This window comes from Pipistrellus kuhlii, unplaced genomic scaffold (assembly GCF_014108245.1).
Source record: "Pipistrellus kuhlii isolate mPipKuh1 unplaced genomic scaffold, mPipKuh1.p scaffold_m20_p_2, whole genome shotgun sequence".
NCBI lineage: Eukaryota > Metazoa > Chordata > Mammalia > Chiroptera > Vespertilionidae > Pipistrellus > Pipistrellus kuhlii.
In genome coordinates this window covers 40,275,102-40,301,579 of record NW_023425515.1, presented here as the reverse complement: position 1 = coordinate 40,301,579, position 26,478 = coordinate 40,275,102, and the positions used below count along the sequence as shown (strand labels likewise).

Sequence of the window (26,478 nt, the reverse complement as noted above, 5' to 3'; positions counted from 1 at the left end):
TACAGATGATCTTCATACTTTCCTGTACATTCTAAATTTCTAGCATGAGCATATATTGTTTTGACCGGGAAAAAATGCTATTTTTATTGTTAATACAATAGTATTATTAATTAATTTTAATAGCACCCAGACACATGCTTGCGGGAAATATCCAGAGCATCAAGCAGCTTGATAGCAATGTGAGAAGCAGCCCTCTCATTACCGTAAATGAACAGAATGAAGACTGTCATCACCATCTCTGCACTTGGGAGCCCGCCCCGCAGCACAAGCCACAAGCAGTGCTCTTCCCAGCAGGCTGAGCCCAGAGCCCAGCAGCAGCGTCTTCTGCTCTAAATCCCGGCACCCAGCGCAGAGTCTGCCCCACTCCAACTGCCGTAGTTCCTAAATTTACAAACAACTGTGCTAAGAACTACACAGTAGTAAATGCAGATAATACCCAATTATAGCCAAAGAACTGATTTTTTCAATCATGAAGCCACACACACACACACACACACACTAAGTATACATACATATAAAGTATATGTACAAAGAAGATTGTAAGTATTACCACCAGTCTTTTAGAAAATTACACTTTATGAATCTGAGCAGTCTATATTTATTAGTATAAATTTTAAGCAGGTTGTTGAAAAAGGCATATAATAGAAAAGCCTGCAATTTTTTGTGGGATTGTAAATGCAGTCATTCATGTAACTAGTATGTGCGCCCATGCATCTATACACACACACGCGTGCACACGTGCACACACACACACACATACATTTATACATAGCTACAGTATACATAATACAGAGATGGATTTTATAAGGTGTTTTCTACAATAATTATCACTGAGGGCATTGGGAGAGATTTTTATAATTCTCTTTTTTAGTACTTTATTCCGTGTTCAAATTATCTTTAATGTTGGGGAAATTTTTTAAATAAATAAAAAGGACTTTAAAAAAAAAATAAAAGGCAAGCCAAAACCGGTTTGGCTTGGTGGATAGAGCATCAGCCTGCGAACTGAAAGGTCCCAGGTTCGGATCCAGTCAAGGGCATGTACCTTGGTTGCAAGCACGTGCCCAGTAGGGGGTGTGCAAGAGGCAGCTGATCAATGATTCTCTCATCAATGTTTCTGACTCTCTATCCCTCTCCCTTCCTCTTTGTAAAAAATCAATACAATATATTTTTAAAAATAAATAAATAAAAATAAAAGGCAAGATAAAACCTAAAAAGAAGAGACAGTAAAATAAAAACACATCCAACTGCCCAATGCATTTGCCCAAAAGTTTTTTAAACACAAATCTCACTGCCTGCCCCATCCATATCCAGTGTACACATGGCACACTATGGGAGGGAGTCCCTCTTTCTTTTCTGTCAATTAGCTCAAATCCATAACTCCATATTAAAAAGGACTGTGAGGACAGTGGCGCATAGATGTGAGGAACTGCTGCTGGCTCGGGGCACCTGCCTATAGTAGCAAGCACCCTGGGGTCTTTCCCCGCAGGTGGTCCCTCCATTGCCCTGGTCAGGCCTCCACCTGGACACCTCCCCGCCTGCAGCCCAGAACACCACTGCCATACACCAGAAACACTGTCTTCCTCAACACTGGCTCCACTGATTTCATCTGTAACGTAGCTTCTTCCCTCATACAGCTGTTGTTGAGGCATGGTTACTAAAAAGAGACTATCAGCACTTTGTAAACATAACACAGCCCATGCAGTCCTTCTTGCAGCTAAGGCAATGGTGACATACCTATTTTGGTTAGGCTTCAGAGACAATATTGATGATGATAATAACAACAACCATAATGAAAACAGCCCACCCACTGGACTTCTTGGCCTTGCCACCAGTTATTAAAAATACAAAGAAGCAAATTATTTTACCCAAGCACAAGACACCCTTACACTACCAACCCCTGTTAAAATAGGACAGGTTTTATTAGTGTTCGATAGCTGGAGGTACTAGAGCTTTTTATTTTTATTTTTATTTTTTTTTAGCTCTCTGAAATTTTCAGATTGTTCTATGTGAGAGTGCATTGCTTTTATTTTATACTTCAGAAGGAAAACAGGGAGAGTCACTTTAAAAGACATGGAAACAGCCACTAGGATAAAGAAGCCAGGCTCTCCTGCCACAAAGTTAGACAGGAGCCTTCCTCATGCAGGGGATCCTCTGCAAATAGGTCACCAATTTCTCTCCAAATGTTCACCAAAGCTACTAATACATCATGGTTAATGTTGGACAATGGCTGAATGGAACTAAAAGGAACACATTTATAAAAATAAAACAAATAAATAAATAAATAAAAACCTCATTGGGGAATGCCTCTAATTCTCCTGGCTCAGCAAGAAGACACCAAAATTAAGAAGCTGCCCCACTCTCCCGAAACCGACAGAAGGAGAACAATTATACACACTCATAAATAAGAACAGCATGAAGTGCAATGTAATAAGTTCTAAAAGTGTTCTGCTCAAAGCAGTGCAGAGTTCTAGGAAAGGAAAGGTTATTTCTAGCTGCTGGATGAGGGATGGCTTCAGGACAGAGGTAACTTTTCTGCAGGATGAGACCAGGAACAGAGGCAGGAAAAGGCTGGTCTGGTCCAGAGCACAGGTTCGCTGGCTGGAGTTGGAGGAGGGACAACAAAGAAAAGCCAGAATTCTGGAGTGAAAGGTTGGCATCAGAGGGTTTTGAGAAAGCCTACTGCCTGTTAGGGAGCCTGGGTGTACTTCCACTCGAGCAAGGTATGTCTTTGTATGCAAACTGCGTGCCGCCTTGAGTATTCCCATTTAGCCATTCTTTTACATGTAGTAGTAAACAAAAAGCAAAGAGGCTACAAACAAATATCCTAGCATAAATAAGCAACAATATGTTCCAGAGTAAAACCGCTAGAAGTGATTGTGAATAACTTGCCTCCCCACCCCAAACCAGAGAACACATCCCTTCTAGGCTGAAAATCGGATGGTGATGAGGAGGATAAATTACGAGGGAGGAGGCAAAAGCCATGCCTGTCTCATTTGGTGGTTCCCGGTGATCTAATCCACGGGGGCTCATTACCCTCCTCTGGGGCCAGTGAAGTCAACATCTGTGTGCATTCCTGTGACACCCTGTCCACAGCCTATGCTGCCTCCAAAAGCATAAATGCTCCTGGTGAGTAAATTCTAAATTCCAACTCCCAATGGAATGGCAATTTCAAAAGGCTGAGGGCTCAACGCAGTCAGAAAAAAAAAAAAAGAGAAAAGAAAAGAAAAAGAAAAGAAAAAAGTATACTATACCAACAAAAGAGTGAAGAGAGAGCTTTTCTGCCCCTGAAGTATTCCCTGGCTGGACATTAGAAATCCTGAAGTACTTTTTCTTTTTTTTTTTTAAAGCTGATTACCAGGGCCCTCCTCCAGCCCATTATAACGAGAATGTCTAGAGGGAGCACCCAGGCATAATTATTCACAAATTCCCAGGCTTGTTTTAACATGCACCCAGGATTGAGAGTCACTGCTGGAATATTGGATAAAATGCTCAAAGGAAAGTGAGATGCCAAATAAGTGAGGACTGACTTACTGTAGAACCCAAGCATCACACACAGATTCCTTTTCAAGGTCTCTTTCCCTCTGGAGGGAGAGTCTAGGGGAAGCTCTTCCTATGGGGGCATCAGGTTCTGCTGAACTTATCAGAAGATGCCATGGGTGGGTCATCAGCATCATGTGATCATGGGATCCTGCATCAAAACACAAGTCCAGGACACTTGGGAAGCAGAAGCTAGCACTGGCCCATGCAAGGTTCCATTTGCCAATGTAGTTGGACAGGTGAGAAGAGGAGAACATAGTCTCAATTCCCAAACTTCAATGCCATCGCAGAGTGGGGTGTATGTAGGGTACAGGCTCTGCCACTAGGCAAATGCTGCCTCTGCCAAATTCTAAGTGAAATTAAGCAAGTCCTTTAATCTTTCTGAACCTAAATTTCCTGGTTTGCAAAGTAGAAATTAGAATACATGCCTAGCATGTTGTTTTTCTTTTAAGATTAGGAATGACATGTGTATATAGTTTGGCAGGTGCTCCATAAATGGTGTGAATACATTGTTGTTGTTGTTGTTATTATTATTATTATTATTATCACTCGAGGCTTGTTGAACAAAGATTTGTGCAATAGGCCTTCCTTCCCCTGGCTGCTGGCACCTGTTTTCCTCTGGCACCAAGGACCCAGGCCTTCACTCTAGCCGCAGCAGAGAAGACAAGCCTCTTCAGTCTTCAGTCATCTTCAGTCTTCAATCGTCTTCAGTCTTTGTTTAGGCTAGAGCCTTCAGTCTTCACTCTTTGCCTGCATATGCAAATTAACCTGCCATCTTTGTTGGGTAAATTTGTATATTCACTCCTGACTGACTGGTGGGTGTTGTAGAGGTGCAGTCAATTTGAATCTTTCTCTTTTATTAGTGTAGATTATTATTATTATTATTATTATTATCTTTTAATTTAAATTATTTATTGTTTAAAGTATTACATATGTCTCCCTTTCCTCCCTTGACTTCTTCCCGCCCACTCCCATCCCTCAGCACATGCCCTTACCTCCCCACTGCCGCCCATCTGTGTCCATTGGTTATTATTATTATTGAGCAAATAAACCAAACTGAAAGTGTCTTCAAAATTGCATTCCATGACCAAACTACAAACTGAAGACAGAAATTAAAAATACCTGGAGTAGACAACCAATTTCTTATCTCATAAACTAAAAGGAAGTATTATTTATACTTCCAATGTTAACTAAACAAAGCTTGTTCAAACCAAGATGCCAATTTATCACGCTGTGCCTCTCAGGAAATACATACTGGCTCAGACTTCAACAGTTGCTAAGCCTCGCCCTTCCTCTTGCAGCCCTTACCACAGGTCAGAACAGCAAAGCTGTGCAGGAAAGAGAGGAAACCTAGGATTGCTAGGGCTATTTGGTGCATCAGGAGCACAGCCATCTTTAAGAAGACTGTTGATTTTATTTACACTTAAAATTCATTAGCAGTCAAAGTACAACTATAATAAATGCAGCCCTAAAATGAGTTTAGCAATAATTCTTCTCATGTGGAAATCAAACACCTTCTGCTATGCGTGCCGGAAATCACTCTAGAGTCAGGCCTGAAAGCCAGAGGTGGAGATGTGGTCAGTTGCTCAGGCTGCACAATCACCTATAACCTCAGAGAGTGAATGCCCTTCACTTTTCCAAGCCATACATTCCCTGTCTTCAATGACATGATACTCAATGGCATCTTTACAATCACTGAAGAATTAATGGATGGTGATCATAGAAACCATTTGTAAGCAAATTAGTGGTACAAAAACGTGAGGGATTTATTCCAGTCTGACCTTGACACATCTACATGTTGGCTCCTGGTTTAAAACAAAAAACAAAAACAAACAAACAAAAAATCAAACATAGAAATCCACCAATAGATAATGTGTACCCATCACCCATTTTGGTCAAATGCCAAATAGCTGAGTGTTCAAATTAATATTAAGCCAAAGCCAAGGCTAAAATCTCTTACTATCATCATCTGAACTTCCTTGACATAAGAATAAATATGAAATTTTTCTGTGTTGAAGAAAAATCAATGTTGCTGTCCATGATTTTGAAGGTTTCCTTAACTATGAAATGTTGAGGGGACAAAGTTGACATTTCCCTTTTATATTAAAAAAAATGAGAAAAATTCTTAAAATAGGCATTTTCTGAAAAGATTCATGGCCTTGAGTATACCAAATAACTGAAAAAGTTTTTAATGATTATTCTTGTTAATATTATAGAAGTACTACCAATCAATACTATAATAATTAGAATTATTGTTTAATCTAATCCTATCTAATAAAGAAGGAATTTATGAATTGGCCATCACACCCTCACAAGATGGCAACACCCACAGCCAAAAAAGAGGGAATATGCTAATTGACTGTCACACCCTCACATGAGGGTGGCACCCACAGCTTCAAGATGGCAGCATCCAATCCCTTCAGTCCTGCCTCATCTAGCTGGAGTCCCCCAATCACCTCAGCCCTGCAGGGGAAGGCAGCTGGGGATGGTCATGCTGGCAGGGGAGCACTTAGGCATCAATCAAGCCAGCAGGGGAACAGCTATGGGGTTATCAGGCTGGCAGGCAGGCAAGCAGTTAGTAGCCAGCAGTCCTGGATTAAGAGAGGAATGTCCTACTGCTGGTTTAGGCCCGATCCCTTTAGCGGTCGGACATCCCTTGAGGGGTCCCAGATTGGAGAGGGTGCATCAGGAGCTGGGCTGAGGGACTCCCCCTCCATGCACGAATTCTGTGCACCACACCTCTAGACTTATGATAATGCCTCTATTATAACTATGTCTTTATAAACACTTGTTAAGTAAAAAGAATATGATGTTCTTCCTAAAGTTACCTAGCTAATGTGCTCTATTAACTAAGATCAAACTAATCTAATACTAGTATTAATTATTAATGTATTCCCTAATTATTTAACTACTCAAAAGTTCATAATAATTGTTTTAACTATAACATAAATAGCTTCATAGTCACCATTAAATGTTGTTGCATTTTACTCTTATAATATATCCCTTTACATTTCAGCTGATTAATAGAATCTCAGGGTATAAAGCACTTTAAGAAGAGTCTTCACTATCCCAGCTGGTATAGCTCAGTGGTTGGAGCATCGACCTATGAACTAGGAGGTCATGGTTTGATTCCCGTTCAGGGCACATGCCTAGATTGCAGGCTCAATCCCCAGTGTGGGGCCTACAGGAGGCAGGAGGCTGCCAATCCATGAATCTCTCTCCTCATTGATGTTTCTATCTTTCTCTCCATCTCCCTTCCTCTCTGAAATCAATAAAAATATATCTTTCAAAAAATTTTAAAAGAATATTCTTCACTATAAGTTATATGTAAAAGAGTCATCTACATTTTAAAGTAAATACATGAAAATTCACTTAATTTTCCAGATATTAACAGAAAAATAATATATAAATTTATACAACAAATCTGAACTACACATTTGTTCATATTACTAATGGTTTCGTGTTGATATGACAGTAGCCTGTGTGATGTTAATATCATTGATCATTCACTCAATCACTTCCAGCACAATATCAGAGAAACCTGAAATCTTAAGAAAGTACGCATTTGTCTCTCTTATCCTTCGAAAGGCTGAGCAGAGATCTAAGCTGAAGAGCAGCTTTAGGGCAAACATTAAAGCAAAAAGCCCAAGTCAGTGAATCTTTTATAGGTAACTGAGGCACTTCTAGATCTTTAGTACCTTAGTGTGGGAGCACAACATGGGGCAAAAAACTAGAAATGTGAATACTTAGATATCAAAACCTTCCATGGATCAGACACCAATTAGTAAAAACTCACATCCTCCACTGGAGATAAGTACGTGCACAGTTAACCACTACGGTGTTCACAGAAGTCCACACTCAGGTGTGGGGGGGGGGTGGAGAGGAGGGGAAGGGGACGATGTTCAGGAAAGGCTTCACAGAAAAGGACATCCAAGCCCCAAACGATGGCTGCATGCCCAGAATCTATGAATGAGATAAGAGAGAGTGATGCTCTGAAATGATGTATCGGGCAGCACAGTGTGCAGGAAAAAAAAAACAAAAAAAAACACACAACTCTCGTGGCTTTCCAGACCCAGTTTTGAGTTGCAGTCCTGTAACTACTACAAATGTGACCTGGGAAGGTAACATAAATGCTCTTAGCCTCAGTTTCCTCACCTGTAAAATGAGGCAGCATCTATATGTTGAGTAGGTATTGGAAAGAGTGTAGGAGGTATCTCATGAAAGCACCCAGCATGTTCCCTGCTGTGGATATGGCATTCCACAACCTCGTGCTCCTTCCCTGGTATGAACCCACACATTCAGTAGATGCATGCAGCCAACCAGAGGAAAACCATGCCCTATGAAGTGGTTCACAGCCTCTTTGCTAAAGCAACCAAGAGACTGTCCACATCCCCATCAAAACAAAGAGTACTTCCCCAAGAAGCTAGAACAGGAGTAATATTTAAGTAAGCCACATAAACATTGTTTAACTTCAAGGTATGAGTGAATAGGCATATGGAGGTTTAATCAGAACTTATCCTGCATGACACAGAAAGGCAGATACTGAGAAAAACAAGGCCTCTGGGGGTCTGGATATTTAGGGATATTTTTCTGTGAGAGGTTTTGTGGGGAGGTTACACTGTAGGAAGGGCAGGGTCCTTAGTGATATTTGATCATTCAGCCACACAAGCCACAACTTTCATCTGAGGAAAGGTGTTGAAGGAATTCCACCCACTCCATCTGATGGGGATGAGTTTTTGGTGTCCAAAGAGGAAAATGCCTGTGGAGCAGAGCATAATCCTCTTTCAATCCAATAAACTCTTTGCCCTGATTCTTCCTTTACCATGCAATGCCTCTAACAACAATTCCATTTCCACAGCATTAGAAGCACAGCACAGACCCTGGCAAGCCTATTAATGCAAAGCTCTTGCGCCCAGCCATGTACAAAAGTGAAATTACGTTGATCCTGAGCTGCCTTGAGCAGTTCATAAATGTTAGCCAATTTCCTCCCCTCCCACCACTGAAATCCCAATTTGCTATTTTAAATAAGGGGATGGGGAGTTTCAGGCCCAAAAGATGAGAACCAGATGCAAACTATGCTGACCACACAGTAAGTAAGGCCTGTCTCATAACTGGCAGAAACTTCCAAATCACCATAGATAACACATACTGAACTATTAAAATTTCCTAAAAAGTCTTTCTGCCTTTATAAAGGACAGCTTCAACTGTTTTGGCTCTCACCTTCTTTTGTAGATTAGGAATGCATCACTGGTAGAGTTTAGCTTCTTAAAAACAAGAGGGCAGATCCAGTTCTAGTGTAATGTCTATCCACTTAAATTCATCATGCATGTACTGAGCAAAAATCATGTGCCCAGAGGGCCCTGAGCAAGACCCTAGAAGTACAAAGATGAACTAAGGTACATGATGAAGCACAATGATTTGCCTTGCAGGCACTAAGTAAAGGTTAACTATTGAGTACTGCCATATATAATTATACATATTAATTTCAATGTCAAAAGTGCACGATGTGTTTAACAATGGAGGACTTTTTTATAAAGCAAGACCCAGAACAGCAGTCTTTGGTGTACACACATACACACACACGATGGAACATTATTCACTATAATGTATTCTGGGGTAACAGAATTACAGGCAAAATCTTGCAAGCTTTTCTTCCTCTTACATTTTTTTGTGCTCTCCAAATTTTCTACAATAAAAATTAATTACTTGTACATTCAAAAAGAGCACCAATAAAATATTGAAAATAAACAAAAACACTAATAGCCTCAGATTTCTGAGCTTCCAAGGAGCTCCTTTACTAATCCTAGTTGACTTATCCTCACTGAGAAGTATATATGTGTAACTGTGTGTGTGTACACACACATATGCACAGCCACTTAAGGCCACGTGTATGGTTAATAATAAGTAACCTAAAATAGAGGATTCTGCCCTGGCCAATGTGGTGAAGTGGTTAGAGTATTTGCCCAAATTGTCGCAGGTTCAATTCCTGGTCAACGGCATATACCTGGGTTGCAGGTTTGATCCTACAATTGTGGCAAGTGTGGGAGGTAACCAATCAATGAGTCTCTCAAATCAATGCTTCCTCTCTCTCTCTCTCCCTCTCTCTCTCACTCTCTCTCTCAGAAATGCTTTTTAACCATACCAAAACCAAAGTCTAGAAATAATACAAGATTGTTACATTCATCAACATAAATATAAAAACTTTTGAATGCAATATTCTCAGAAACTTTAGAAAAAATAGCTATATTTTTACAAACATTTATTTAAAATTATATATAAACATAATATACAGAGAGAGGGAGAATACAAATGAGATAAAATGTTAATAGTAAATTAATCTGGATAAAAGCATATGCATATTATTTGGACTATTCTTATTCTTGAAACTATGTTTGAAATCATTTACAATAAAAAAAATTAAAGGGAAAAAAACACTAAGAAAGAGAAAGGAAAATAAAAATGTAGTAACTAAGAATTGGTTCCATTGTCTAATAGTATTTTAAAATAATAAATTAAGCTCAAGCTACTTCATTCCATATAATATTATGCATACATATATTCCAGAGCTTTCCAAAAACATATTGTATATTTTAATTTCTCAACATTAAAAAATATTCTATGAACAACACCTAAGATTCTCAAGGCCACAGTGGATCTGTAACCAAGGCTACAATTACAAAATTTGTAGGTCAATTTGAACCTCTGAAATTACAGTTCATCACAGTTGCAATCCGAGTACCATTCCCCTTCTAGAAGAGCAAGTTTAAAGTCAGAAGATGAACTATATCTAACAAGGTTATAGGTAGCATCAATTTTTAAAACTTTATCTTCAGTGACCTTTGAGGTTAAATATCACCAAGGGGATGGAGGTGGGGACCAGGTAATACTCTAGTCAGAATATGGTTTCAGTCACATGGGTTGCCTTCAACTAAACACCTGAATTCCCAGCAGAAGGAAAAATTAGAGAGCCAGTGAATTAGGCCTTGAAGTTTCCTTCCTGGAAAAGTTTGGGGAGGGAATATAAAAAAAGATATGAAGGTTAGACATTATGAGGTCAAGAACCATCAACCCAATGGAAATTGATGTTTAAACTTAAACAGGTAAAATGCTCAGCCTTGTGATTCCAAAGCAGACTCTGCTGACTAGAAAAAGGAAGAAAAAAAAAAAGGAAAAAAAATATATATATATAATTTAAAATTATACTGCAGTTGAATACTAGGTATTGTTCTCTTCCAAAAAGCATTAAAATATAAAGGTCAGTTAGCTTAAATGGTATTTTATTGCACATACTTTTAAAAAGCCTTGAACAATTAAAGCAATGAAATATATTCCCTGCTATCATTTTTAAACATTCTCAGAAGCATAAAAAGAAGGAAGGACTAGACATAAAAATATTAACTCTTTCTCTTCCTTACACAATGTTTATTTCATGGCCTCACAGAATCTAGGGGCCTTTTCAGTACAGTGCCCAGCGCATTCATGTCATTTAGGTGAAAATCTTGGTTGTCCAGCAGTTTTCACTCAGGTGTCCAGGAGATAAAAACTCAGAGGACAGCCCATAGAGTCAGATGCAAGCAAGATTCCATCAAAAATCTAGATTAGATCAGTGTCTCTCCCTGGAGCTTTAAAATAAAACTAAAGCTCTGGCCCCACCCAAAGACACTTTGATTCAGGTGATTTTAATTCTTGGCCATAGTGTCCTTAGACTGACACTGATAACATCATTTCATTTCTCTCCCTGATTCAGTTTTCACAACAACAAAAAAAAAATAACAAACCAATTTCAGCAGTCTATAAAAAATTAATAAATTTTAAAGCTCTTTACATATGTGAACATCAGTTTTTATCACCTTTCCTACATAATATGTAACACTATTCCTTAGCTTTACAAAGATATTTATTTATCTCTCACCAACTAGTTGATAAATACGTAGTTTAAGGCTCTAAAAATAGCCTCAACCTTTTTTTTTTCTCCCCATCAAGGTACCTGGCAAGTAGTACCTTGGTTGTGGGTGTAGCTGCTCATGAAATCATAAAACCCAGGGTAGGAAAAACTCTCCAAAGGTCATCTGGACACTCTGTATGCAAAAAAGAGGCCATTACCCCATTTCACAGATGGGTCAAGAGAGTTTGCTCAAGTGATCTGAGCATATTCACACTCAGGTCTCAGCACTCCACACTAACATGCCTCTCCAATTTCTGATGATCAGAGGCTTTCTTACTGAACCATCAAATATAGACTGAGTAAAGTTCATCTGGGTGACTTGAGATAGCAGAGTTCCCTCTCCTGGGCTTAGCCCACTGTTTCTAGCAAAGGAAAGTGAGATGCCATAACCTCTCGCCTGAGGTTGTAAAAAGTTCATGAAAAGTCTTAGCTGTCAGTAAATGTGTTAAGAACTCTGACCAAGATATTTAGTGCAAGAAGGAAAGAATTCCCTATAATAACATTTCAAAACCTGAGTTTGGGAAGCTAGAAGAAGCAGAGGATGTTAATCACAAACAAATTAGTGCAATGAATTGCAGGGGATCTGCTTCCTGGTGCGGGGTTGGGGGGATGGGGGGGGGGGGGGACTGAAAGTTACCAAGGCTTATGGTTATAGACATTGGTGGGTCATCATTCCCACTCAAAGGGCAAAAAAATAATGTAGATATCTGCCTTTCCCAAAGCCCTCAGGTACCATGGAGTTAATGTTAATAATTAAAAAAAAGAATTGTGGAATCATCTTGTTCTGTAATCTCACTTTGGAAATAATGAGATTACAAGGGGCAAAGAACTTACTACTCAAGATGACAAAATGATTAAGAAGCACGTAGATCACCCAAGGGACATTCTAATAGTAATCTTCTCTTCATATCACACTACTTTTAGGTATCAGGTAAAATTGAAAATTGAAAATTTATTTCAACAATTATAGTCAAGAAATAGTAATCTTTTTGTCTTCCTGCTATAGTAATTACTGGAGCTTTTATGGACAATGTAGAGTAGTAAGGGTAGCATGATATGTTTACCATTACATAATTTTTTAAAAAGTAAGCACACTCCAAAATAAAGTCATTTTGATCCACAAAATAAGTGGAGGTTGGAGAAGGAAATATGCTATGTTATTTGATTAGTAAATTTACTTTGCAGTATTCATTGTTCAGGTGGCATTATTACCAAGCTGACTAAAAGGCAGCAAGGAGGCCGAAGGCAGGGGAATGAAATTCAAGTCCACTGACATGTACTGAGCATTTTTTTTCTGTTGATGGCTCTGGGCCAGAACCATGTAGAACACAGTAATTATGAGAAAACACTAGCCCTGCCTACAAACTGTTTAAGATCAAATGAGGCAGAATTACACAAACAATTTATACTAATTCAAGCCTTGAATGATGAACTCAAAGAAAAGGAGGAAAAAAATGACACTAACAACAGACCAAGGATAAGAGACAAACAATCCCTAACACAGCCAAGGAAGGGGATCTGTATGTGACAGACAGGGAGGCATTCAGGAGGAGCAATTAACCACTCACCCCATCGTACTCCATCACAGACCTACAAGTGCTCTCTGACCTCTGTCAGCTGGGTTTTCCAAATACACCCAATGTGACCAACCTAAACGATTTATAACTCAATGTGCCTTTCCCGCTCCAGATCCATCTCCACTTCTCTTCAAAACAATTAAACAAACAGCAGTTGTTACACACTCAAAGCCTTGGGCTGGGCACTTGGTGAAAAGAAGACACTCAATAGACAGGTTCTCAGGGAACTCAGGACCTGGTGAAAAAATAGAAAATCATCCATCTGCCATGCATTCACTCAACTGACATTTATTGGACATATTCTATATAACAGTAACCAATGAACATGCTCAGGCTTCAAAAATAAGCAGGACACAGCTGAGTCCACAGTCCAGGGCAGAAGATAAATCTAATACCCAGAAGGCATTGTGCAGTGTGGTTAGGCCAAAGGAAAAGTATGTGCACCTGAAGCTTCAAAAGAAGGAGGTGGAGTATCATGAATGACATGCAAAGGTCACCTCTACAACTAATAATTATACTTCTTACCCGAAGGTAGAAGGATTTAGGTGCCTAACAAAATGCCTCCCTGTCTGTCACGTACTGAGTCCCTTGGTTGACTACGCACGTGCAGCACATCATGAGAGGGCCCCCTAGGAGTATTCTGGGCCTTGCAGGCAGAGTAGAATGTTTTCTTAATGCTTTGGTGACTCACAGACCAACCAGTGAATCACATCTGGAGAAACCTTAGAGAAGATCCCACATGGTGAGGAGCAGGAGGAAGTGGGACTGATACTCAGAACTCCAGAACCTTAGAGCTGCTTCTCCCCAAACCCACCCTGCATCCTACAGGGCTGTGGATGAACTGGCCACCCCAGCTCAGCCACAGGGCCATCACAAGCTACCAGTGGGATGAGAAACAATTTCAGCAGGAGTCCGAGAGAATGGTTAAGAGGTTCCCACCTCGGCAATGTGGACTTTTTGTTATTGCTGTCTTGAGGAGGCACGTTTGTTTGTAAACATAACACTCTTAAATGAAAAGCCATCACTAGACTGCCTAAGCTGCATATAAAAAGATATGGACCTGAGCGCACATTAGTGTCAGAATGAACATTTTGGTTAATTTTTCCCCCCGGGGGGCAGGAGGGGGAAGGGGGACAAATACACACACACAAAGGCCCAGAGAGACAGGTCGCTCTGCACAGTCACACCACAAGTTAGATGGTAGCACCTGAAGAAGAGTCAGGCACTAAAATGCTTCCAGCTTCCTGGCCTATGACTCATTCTCACAGCCCACATTTTCAGTCCACTCAAGAGTGACAGGCACTAGGAAGACAATGATCGTGCCAAAGGATACATTGTGCAGTGTAGGGACAGATCATCAGAAACTAAGAAATATAGGAAGAGAGAGGCAGAAACGATTTCACAACTCTTTTCTCAAAAGTTTCTCAAAGGTCCTACCCTGATCCTGCCTTCTGCAACACCACCCCAGGTCCCTTGATGTTTGCTTTCTATTTAAACTGCCCCAAGTTGCACCGTTTCTCTAACAGCATCCACCAGCAAAAGTGGGAAAGGACTGCCAATTTCTTATCCTTGAGATCTTCTTTATGAGTCATAGAAAACTGAAATAACTTGGGGGGCAGGGGCGACTTTAGAAAGAAACATAATTTTAAATCCCACTGATTTGTTCCTCTGTATGGTACAACTCCTGAAGACAGGAATAATTGTGTTTCTAGAGCTGACGCAAAAATGGGAGTTTGTGTTAGCTTGTGTCAGTTGTCACCATGGCATTTCTTGTTAAGATTTTTCTTCCTGTCATTTTTTTGTTGGTGGTGTTGTTGTTATATTAATTACAGCTTGATCAGTGTAGGGGCTATTTTGAATCCATGGGACTTTCCTAACCAGATTGTTTTGGCATTTTAAAGTCACTCACATTTGGAGCCTAAACAATATGGCAAGTATCTCTTTTTCTCTCTCTTTTATACTCAAATTCACAACAAAGGAACCATCTGTTCTCTCTCCGAAAACATCAGCCTTGTTTTCATTTTTCCGTTAATAATAATGCCTCAAACTTACAGCATGTCTCTCTCCAACTTGCTTATTAAAGCATTTTGTAGATATTACCTCATTCATAGTCAACATTACCCTGCATACATTGGGAGAAAAGTGAAGTGTTTGCCAATTTTCAATGAGATAAGTGACTACTGGATGTTTAACAAATTTCGTACAAATGAGTGCATAATGATGAAGGGCTTGGCATCATCTAGCCTGATTCGAGGTCTCACATAGAGATGTAAAAGGGGGACCCGGGAAGGAGAAGCCGCTCGTGTTCTGTCGGTGAAGTCAGGTCTCCACCCCTGCCTGTAAACCGTGAAGGGAAGAACCGCATCTTACACATTTCTGTAACTCCGGGACCTGATGTGTAAAAAGAGCTCATCGAAACATTTGTTGAATAAATGCAAATGCTTGTGATAGTTCCACAGGTGAAGTGGCAGACCTGGGGCCAGAGCTGAGTACTCCTGCCCTCTTATTTTATGTGATATTTTTTAAAATATATTTTTATTGACTTTAGCGAAAAGAAGTGAAAGGGAGAGATAAAAACATCAATGATGAGAAAGATCATTAACCGGCTGCCTCTTGAATGCCCTGCTACTGAAGATTGAGCCCCCAACCTGGGCATGTGCCTTGACTGGGAATCCAACCGTAACCTCCTGGTTCATAAGTGGATGCTCAACCACTGAGCCATGGCAGCCGGGCTCATGCGCTATTTTTAATAACACTGTATATTTAATAACACTGAAAGCAAGAAGAATAGAGACACCCTGAAAATGGGGCTGGGAGTGTCTCTAAGCAGACGGTTGTGGAACAAATCCAGCAGGAATCTCTTGGTATGGCCACTGGCCATGCTGAAATGTAACCCAGGTTGAGGCTGACTCTCTAAAAGCTCTCTTCATTCCTCATGTGCTCTGTGTATTTGGGGACTTGGTGAAGCAGGTCCTTAATATTACCTGGCTAGAAGACATGATGTATCTTAATACCGAAGGATGGCATGTCTCCGTAACACCCCAGAGCCCAATAAGAGTGTATCCGCTACTCTGCAATTTTCCCTCAACTGTAATTAGAGAGCACAGACAGTCTGGAGATCATGAAATCCACCAGCCGAGTTTTCCAATGAGCAGAGAGGTCACTGAAATAAAAACTTTTTTTCCATGTGCTAGCTGGAAATCAGCAACCCATTTGGCATGTTTTTCCTATTTTCAGAATACCCTATACCCCACTAATACTCCTTGAAGCTAAAGGAAAAATAAATCGTTGCTAGAAAAGCAAGTTAAGTGTGAGATTCTGTCATCTGAAATGCTTCTATAGTAGTAGTCCCAACTAAGTCAATAACTCCCTAAAGATTCTTCAAAAATAGGTTGTGTGCATAAGAAAGGAGGAGGTCTGACGAGAGAAGCATACTTTCTAAGTAAAAAAAAAAAAAGAAAGAAAGAAAGAAAGAAAGAAAGAAAGAAAGAAAGAAACCATAGACATATAGCCAAAGAGAACTCAAGTACATTATAATGCTTTCTCCCATAAAGTATATTAATTACATATATGAACAGGAAACAAACTAGTTATAAAATACAATAAATAAATAAATAAATAAATAAGCAACACAAGGTGGACATTCAGACCATTCTGATTATTTTGTTTTTTCAAAGGGGGAGGTGGGTGAGGATGCTGGAAAAGTAAAAAAAAAAAAACATGGGGAACAAGTCTGGAGACACATAAACCCCTAACACGCTCTCTGGGGACACAAAGGCTGCCACTGGTGTCTGAGATTGTCAGCACATGGTGGGAAGCACTTACATCAAGCCATGTGCATACTCAGGGCACACACATGCAGGGAGGCTCCCTGCACAGAGAGCGGACACACAGATTGAGTTCATGCAAGATCCACACTCCCTTCCTCATTCCCCTTTCCCTGTTCCCAGCAGCCTTCAGAATCAAGGCTGTCCAGGACCATAGTGGCCACTGCTCATAATGGTAACCTTCTCCCAATATGTTCCTGACCAAAGTTTGCCCTCTTCATATATATGGATTTTTCTGTTCTAAAGTTACCTCCAAAAATATTACCCTGGATTCTGCATGCCCCATCATCTAGCACTCTTAATGTTTCACTCTTAAAAGTGAAAGGGCCTTACATTTATGAACATATAAAAGATACACAAGGTGTTACTTAACTGGCCTTGGTTTCCAAACCTCACTTCTTCAGAGGATCATTTGTAACCTAGCCATTGAGGGCAGTCTGTTAACTAAGTGTTCACTTGATGTCTGGTTATGTGTCTGTCATATCTGCAAGGACACAGAAGCTTTGGCCATGATCCTCCTGACAAAACAGGTCTGAGAAAGGAGCTCCAAAGAAGGCAGACACTCCATCTCACCAGCAGACACTCTGTCTCCCCGGAGGAGCCCTATCAGCTAAGTAGGGCATACGATTTGATAGTGATGACTGGTACTTCTCCAAATAAAAGTTTCTTTCAAAGGATGTTGCTGGTCTAAAAATTCTAACTACTCAAAGTTGAGTGATTTGGGGCTAGGCTCTCAGTTTCTTCTTCTATGAAATAGAGCAGTCAGTTCAGTGAACATCAGTTTCTTCTTCTATGAAATAGAGCAGTCAGTTCAGTATGTTTTAGACTTTCTGATGGCTCAAAAATTCTGTGTCTATCAAATTCCTACTGCCAAGTGATCTGCCCCCTCCCGCTTAGTTTGTTCATGTCAACCTCTCTCTCTCTCTCTCTCTCTCTCTCTCTCTCTCTCTCTCTCTCTCTCTCTCTCTCTCTCTCTGTCTTACACACACACACACTCACCTTCTCCGGACCACCACCTTGGAAGGTTGGAAGGCAAGCTGCAAGCAATCCCTATCCACATTACCCATCACTTTTACTCTGCTTGAGATTTGACACCAAAAAAAATTTAAATTAGTTTATGAGATAAAAATGAGATACACATACACCACTTATACACAGACCTCACCTTGAGATTAGATCATCAATGCATTCCAGCAGCCTCTCCATCATCCAAGACACAGAGGCAGGCATCTGCCAGGATCCCAGCTGCTCAAGTCCAATGGCCACTCTTACTCCCTGAGACCTTGAACAAGTCATTTTATCTCTCTGGACCTCAGTTTCTCTAACCATAAAACAAAGTGTTTGAGATAAAATAAATGTCAAAGTATCTACCAATTACAAATTCCCACTCTAGAGCTTTGAAATGTCATTAGAAATCAAAGCAAAAAATTACCAAAGCCCTCTATCTCATATTGGTGTTTAACTACAGGGTCCCAGATAATGGAAATGACCTTTTGCATGATCTTTCACAACAAATAATAAAAGCACATTAATAGGGACAAATACTTCTAATTTGTATTTGTTTATTTGTTTATTTCCAGGCTAAAGAGGTTGCAGGCAGCACCTGCCAGTAGTTCTGGAGAGTCCATGATGCCCCCCCCCCCCATCTTTTTTTTTTTTTCACAATGGGCCAGAAGTTCAGAAACTATAAAGATGAAAGTAGGAAACCACACATTAGAAATATGAAGCCTGAAATATTGAGAAAATAATTTAGGGAAATAATATCACATCCCTCTTTAAAACCGTTAAGATATTAAGAAGGACTCACATAAAGTAAAAATTAGATTGAGCACAGAAAAGACTGATTTGCCTAGGATCCCTTTCAGCCGTGTCATCATGTTTCTATTTGTTGCCCTCAACTGACATGGTTGGCCATTTGTTTTGTTTTAAATAAAATGGGGAAGCAACAGATATATTAAATTCATCTGCAAAAAAAGCCCTCATATTTGCATGTGGAAAACAAATAACTGGGTGCCTGAATGGGTGATTAGGCGTGCAATTGCCCATCTGCACCCAGGGCTCCAGCCTCCCTGCAGGTGTGCTATCTCCATTATGGGAGGCAGAGGACACCTAGGAGGGAAACCAGTACCCTCCGAAACTGGACCTGCTCTGAGCTGACCCCCAACACTCTCCCAGCCTCCCATCCACTGCCTCTGCGTCTTAAAGCTAAAAACAAAGAATACCTTATGTCATCCTTTTGTCAAATTTCTGGGGATTCTTTAGTCACAAAGGCCTTTTTTTCCCCCCTAAGCATCTTCAATGTGTACTCAACAAATATTTACTGCTGCAACTATTTTTATGAACATGGGTAATCTCCTCTCTCATACCATTCACCATAGCCACTGCATTGCCACCACACTGGCCGCCTCACTTTCCTGGAATGTTCCCAGTATGCTTCAGCCTCAGGGCCTTTGCAATATCTTTCTCTCAGCCTAAAAAATCCTCCTTCCTCCTATCTCAGGTTCACTGCCTCATTTCATTCACGTTCTTGCTCAAGTGCACTGTTCTCAGTAAGACCTTCTCAGACCAATGAATTTAAATCTGTGTCCTCACTATTCTCTGTGGCTTTAACCTGCTTTGTTCTTCTGAAAATGGGTTACAATCTAAACATTATATATTTACTCATATATATGAAGGTTTGCTTGATTCTGTTCAAGATTCTATTCCTACAGTTGGTGCTCAATAAACAGTTGTTAATGAGTCATCATTATCATTTGTAAACCATTACACTAGGCACCCAGACAAGCTTAATTCTCTTAAGAAGCTTCTACAATCTAGTGGAAGAGGAAGACTAAAAGTTTGTTTATACAGCAGAGCACGGTGACATAAATGTTCTAGGATGCTTACACAAAGCACTCTGATGGTAGAGAAAAAGCAAGTCGTTGACTATAGTCATTGACTATAGGATTGAGGGCAGCCAACAGACAGAATTTTCTGGAAGTATCTTTATTAAAAGCAAAGAAATCAACCCTCAAAAATACATCCAGTACAAAGACATCCTCAGCTAGCCTCCTTTTCTTTATCAATAATGCTAAATGGTACAAAAGATTGCCCAAGATAAGTCAGCATTTATGTGTGCCAAGACCATGGAGAAAGGAAGTGTCACTTTCACCCATAAAGCCTTCATTTAAAAAGGGAAATTATGTAAATGCACACAGAATACCCCCTCTGAAAATTTCAGACTCTGCAGTCAGGGAGGAACTTAAAGGACAAGCAGTCTAACTTCTTATTCCCTCTATAAGAAAATGTCAGTATCAGCCTCTACCTGCAAAGACAGAGTCTGTGTCCCCTTCCATGACAGAGTCCTACTCTGCTCCTGCTTCCTCCATCCTCTTTCTCTCTTCTCCACTCTAACCACCTCCATTTTTTTTTTCATCACTCAAAGTGCTGTCTGCCATCCTAGACTACCACCCTCTTCCTTTCTCTCCTCTATCTGTCTGTCTCTTCCACTGTTGCAGGACTTTTCTTTTATTTTTTTTTTATTTTTTATTCCTCAGCTGTGTTCTGCTGAGAGCTAAGCATTTTGTCTGGGTTAGGGGAGGAGCACAAAGTATCCAAATTCATGTGTTAACTCCATGGGCCCTAACCTAACCCAATAACACCCTGGTAGAGTCAATAACTTTGTGACCTTGACTTTAAAATGCCATCCTTGACATAACTTAGAACAGTGCAAATACTATAACTCTTTGGAAGCAAAGAAGACAAAGAGGGGAAAGGCATCTCCTGACCCAACTCCACCTCAAAAACATACAAATTTTGGGGAGCCTTGTGCATCCAATAGACTGTTACCCCTTTAGTACTATTTCCCAGCTTTTCAACTTCCACAGCCTGGCTTCATGAATAAATGTGAAATTAGAATATACAGTTTTTAACCATCTCTATATCTGAGAATTGGATTCTAGCCACTACTTGCTATGTGACCTTGGGCAAGATATTTAAAGTCAGCAAATCAAAGCATCCAATAAAGTAAAGCAAAAAGAGATCTCTAAATATCTAATCCAAAAATAGCCAAGAGACCTCTTGCATGCCTCCACTTTCTCCTCCCTTCCCCACCCACAGCCATTATAAATATCGCTAAATGATCATGGATCTTTCTTACTCAGTTAGGATATAGCTTCAGAATCCTTCTCAACACAGCACCTCAAAGAGTCACTACTAAAATAATATATGGCCACATTAAATAAAATCCAAACCACTCATCCGTCAGATAAAATAATTTGAAACACAGATGGGCCATGATCTCCTCATATCTCAGAGTTAGGAGCAGAACCATAGTTACAAAGGCTCCTTCCCACTCCTAACCCCCAAGTCTACTAAGTTAAGACTCTTCTTCCAATGCTGATGTTCTGTGACTATTCCTTGGAGTGGGGAAAGGGAGCTTGTTATTGTATGAAATTGTAAAATAGACAGATAAAGGGTTTCTAAGAAGAGGTAGAAGCTTGAAAAAAGGTGTGGAGGTAAAAGGACATTGGAGCTGGCCTGAAGAAGTTTGCTATCTACAGGAACCAGGGCACTGTATCCATTTTTAGCAGAAGAAAATTCAGGTTCAGGAAAGCATTTCCAGTAGAAGGAGCAGCATGAGCAAAGGAATGGTGAGGACTGCCATGTGCTGAAAGAACCCCATAGACTGCTGAGCAGAGAGCAGTGGCCATCCCAGAGGCCACAGACAGAGGGAGGAGAAGGGGAATGAAGATGATGACAACATAAGATTAGAAGAATCAACCAAAGTCTTTGTGGTGTTTTAAATACTAATTTTTTTTAATTGATTTAAAGCCTCAAGAATAATAAATGGGAAAAGAAGGTAAGAGAGAAGTGGAGGAAAACTAAAAATTACATCTCCATTCTCAATGGAGAAAAAAAAATCCTTGCTATAAAATGTATTACAGGAACACTTTCATTATGTAAAAGCCTATTTTGTTTTCATGTCATTCTTAGATTACATCATAAAGTGACTACAGCCATCTTGTACCATATAATAAATAAATCACTAGCTTAATTCTAGAACAAGCCAGAGCCCTAGACTTAAGAGGAAAATATTAGATCATTTTTAATAACTGATATAATTCAAGCCAGTCACCATTGAAGCAGAGTGAGATGATGTCATCCTAAAGAAATCCAAAGAGAAGCCAAGGCAGGTCAGTCTTGGGCAGGTCCCAGAGAAGCTTCCACTTAGAAAAGAACAAAAGGCTGATGGAAGCTGAATGGGACTCATCCTATGGACTAGACCACTTTGTCATGAAAATCAACAATTATTTTTCAAGTAGAGATGCCCAAGAGGCCTTCCTCATAAGACATCATGTATAAATATTTTATTCCTAGTACTATTTTTTCAAATACCAGAAAACATAAGCATATTATATGTCTGTATTCATGACTTGGGAGCAAAACTGTACATGTTAAGGCTTTTAATCACTCAGGAAAACATGAAATCAGGGTGACATATGCAAATGCTGCAGGTCTAGTCCAAGCCAAGGGGACAGTGTAGAGACTTGGAGATAATGGTCTAACAGAGATAAAAACTGAAGGGATTTTTAGCAGGTACAAACTATGAAGGAGACCAAAAACTTAACATTTAATGGTCACCAACTGCATACAGGCAGGGATTACGTCGGAGATCCATTCCTATGCACATAACTCAACTTTCACTGTAAGTTGGAACCCACTTACATAAGCAACTACATCACTTACATGGAGCAGTAATGAAGTGAAACAGTAAAATAAACCAAAGAAGCTCTATCTGTGAAGTAAGATGAAAATGTAGAGGTATTGGAGTATAGCATTAACTGAAAACTTGTGTTTTTCCTTTGAAAAACCATGCCTATTTTGTACTCTCTACTATTATATATATATATATATATATATATATATATATATATATATATATATATATCAATGTTTCTATTAGGATTTTAAATGGAGTTTCATCCAAAAGTCTTCAAGTGCAATTGATTTGCAAAGATGTGCCAAGTTCATTCAGTGGCTCCATGGAACTCCTACACCCACCTTAGCACATGACGTAACCTAGGCAGCTCCTAAGCTGGCCCCATATAAATGCACCCCTGCTACTCACACCCTTGTGCACTAACTCCCCTTGAGTATGCGTGAGCTAGATTGACTGACTTGCTTCTAACAAATAGAATGAGGCAGAGAGAACAATGTGTCACTGCAGGATTAGATTACAAAAGGCTTTGGCTTGCATGCCTTGCTCACTCACTCTGAGAGAAGCCAGTTGCCATGTTGAGAGCTGTCCTATGGGGAAGCCCACAGGGCAAGAAACTGAAGGTGGCCTCCCAGCCAACTGTCAGTGACTGAGGCCCAAAGTCCAACAACCAGTGAATAACTGAATCCTGCCCAAAGCCCTATCAGTTTGGTATGATCACTCCACCTCCTTCGTCATTGAGCCTTCGAAGGAGACTGTAAGTCCAGGAGACACCCAGACTGCAACCTCCTCTAAGAGACACCTTGAGACACCCATCTAAGCTGCTCTGATTCGTAACACAGAAACTGTGAGATAATGTTTTTTTTGTTTTAAGGTGCTAAGTTTGGGGTAATTTGTTATGCATCAACAGATAAAGAAGACAGTAACCAAGTTTGAGATTATTTTAATGGCCCCTACCAACTCCATCACTTCTCATGAAGCCTGGGGAATAGAATATAAAAGATTCACTGTCAAAACTCTATAAAGGAATCTTTGTGCCCCAGAATGCAGATACACTTTCTAATTTAGAAACACTGATGCAACCATGCTCTGGCCACATGGAGATGACCATGGAAATGTCAGTGCAGTTCAAAGTCAACAGACACATCCAGTTACAGTCCATTGATCAGAATGAACTAGAGCCTAGACCACACTTGCAAGATGAGAGACTACTTCCTGCCCAGCTGTATTCTGCTACCCAATAAATCCATCCTTAGAATCTGCTCACCCTAGCGAGCCAAATTATAGCCACAGGCCCAACCTACTAACCCTCTGGACTTATGTCATAAGGCTCCATTGCTCACTGAGAAATTCTGAGAGCAGATTTGCTCCTCCTGGAAACCTTTCCCAGTAGTCTCAATTATTTCCACTCTCCCAACCTTTCACCGAAGCCCCATGAGATCTGAGCCTATAAATCACTTACCTTGATTTCCCAAGCACCTAATATGAGGCCTAAAACATATGTGGTGATTCCTGAATGTGTGTTATAAACAATAGTTCTTTAAGATATATTTCACTCTTGTGTATATGTCTTTCTCTCTAAATAGGCTATAAGCTTTTTGAGGTCAGCGACTGTGCCTATTTCACTGTAATATCCTGAGGTTCATTGATTTCCAGACAAACATGGAGATCAGAGCAGAGAACAAGCATACTTGCTGTGAACATGGATAGCTACTTGGCAGCTATCTACAAAGAAATTATGAGGTTCTCCATCCATTCAGCATTGGACTCTTCCTATTGCACAGTAACCTAATGAAAATTCCTCTGACCTCTACAGCCCTCCTCAAAGTACAAGTACCTGCACTGTGCTCAGGTCAGGAAAGAAGAATGTGAAATTAAAAGGCAGAAAGTAAGAAAGAGAGAGAAAGCTCTTCTTTTTACTTTCATGGACAGCAAACACCTCACACAAGACAACCTTGAGTTAGAGAAGAGCAAAGAGCCTCAGGAGCCTGAATGGATCCCTGCTCAGACCCAGCAAGTCCTTTTGCAATTTTTGAAGCAATAACATAGAAGCAGTGAAAGGTGACTAAGCATATGGTCACACATGCCCCAAAACCACCTGACCAAGTAATTGTAGGGAGCCAAGACATTCACTTCTGAAAGTCAAATGGAAGTGACCAGTGTTTTGTTTCCGGCAGAGACTGTTACCTGATTATTCTGAGAACCAAAGAGGAAATATTAAAACTAAAAGCCTGTGGCTACCATGAACAATTATACACTAGTATCAACAGAGGAAAATAATTTCCTTCCTGACTCCCACTGGGCCTGTCATGCCTGGAGCAGAAGGTGTGATTAGCTAATCAAAGAAAGCAAGAGCCAACTAGTTAGACTGTAGTTTCTAGGGTTTTTCTCAAGCATTGATGCTCCATCTCTGGTCTACCTCCTTCTACCTCCTACTGTCTAGAACAAAAATAAATATGGAAATTAATAATAATAATACACTATTTCATGTCAATGTCAACTACCTCACTGAGCAAGATTGCAGATCTAACTCCTTTTCAATACTGAGAACGAATCAGTGCCTATCCAACCTTGGTGATGATGGGGCTGCAAGGTTAGACAAAAGGACATACACTGAGCATGTCCTATGTACCAGGTAGGGTGCTGGGAATTACATGCTAGATTATCTTATTTTTCTGTATGTTCAAGATGAGTCTTTAAACTAAAAAATTGAACAAATGTAATAACTTGTCATGTATGAGCCACACTTTATAGTTTGCAAAACAGGTTAGCATCTATCAACCCATTTGATCTAAACAAACATGAGAGGTAGACAGGAAAACGAAGGCAGAGGAACCTTGTTCTTTTAGGGTTGTACATCTAATCATTGTAAGACCTTCTGGTACCCCATCCCATCATATTTCTTGCCTTTTTATGAACTCACAAACTTTTTTTAAGCAATACTGGTCCCAAAAGCCTCTTTCTGTCCAGTCATTTCTTTACCCTCATAAAATCATGCAGTCCAGCCTCATCTGTGCTAGAATTCCTAAAATATTCCAACAGAGAACAGGCCAGTGTCTTAGAGACTACCCATAGGGAAAGGAATACTCACTGCCTTTGGATTTCTTCTTTCTCTCCATGAAAATGCACTGTGTACCAATTATGTGCCAGACATCCCACAAGACTCTGGGGAAACTCATGAATAAGAGATGCTTGCCTCAAGTCTCCCCACAGCCTAGTGTAGCCACAGTATTGACTCTGCCTACCACCCCTCTTTTCTAGACATGATATTCTATTCTTCCTTCTAAACACAGAGGAATTCCAAAACACAAAAGAGAGCTTACTTTACCTGGTCATCAGTACCCTTTCTGAATGTGCAACAGGATTCGAACTCAGACCCTTTAACACATAGCATTCAACCTTTTGCCTAAGCAAAGTTAGCCTCCCCTACCAGAACGGATTATTGTGAAAATAAGATGAAATCACAGAAGAAGCACCATATAAAGCGATTAAAAAAAAAGGCACTCAATAATATTACTTTCTTTGATCACAAATGTCCATAAAACTAGTCATTGACATTTTCATTTTGGTCTTTCAATTTCAAGAACACTTTCGTCCATGCCAAAGGAGAAAGAAGGAAGCAATACAATTATCAGCCACCGGAAATCATAATTTCTCCAAATTTTATTCCAATCTCTCTTCATGCCAACTTCTAAGAGCTGAGTCCTGCCTTTTCTTTGCCACACATTTTATTAGCATTATTATATTCCATCCATTGCCAATAAAATTAACTTAAGAAAAAAAGAAAGAACATTTTGGTTCTTTTCTAGTTCTTAGTCCATGTTAATTATTAGTGTCATGCTTTCCTTAAATGGAAAACACTGATTTTTAAAACATGCACATTGATTATAAAAA

General features: G+C 40.0%; 1 protein-coding gene across 7 annotated transcripts in view; it reads right to left on the bottom strand.

Moving 5' to 3' along the window:
* Positions 1–26,478, bottom strand: part of LOC118723992 (LIM domain containing preferred translocation partner in lipoma) — a 639,355-nt gene that overhangs the window by 547,036 nt on the left and 65,841 nt on the right. The gene's annotated exons all lie outside the window — the stretch shown is intronic.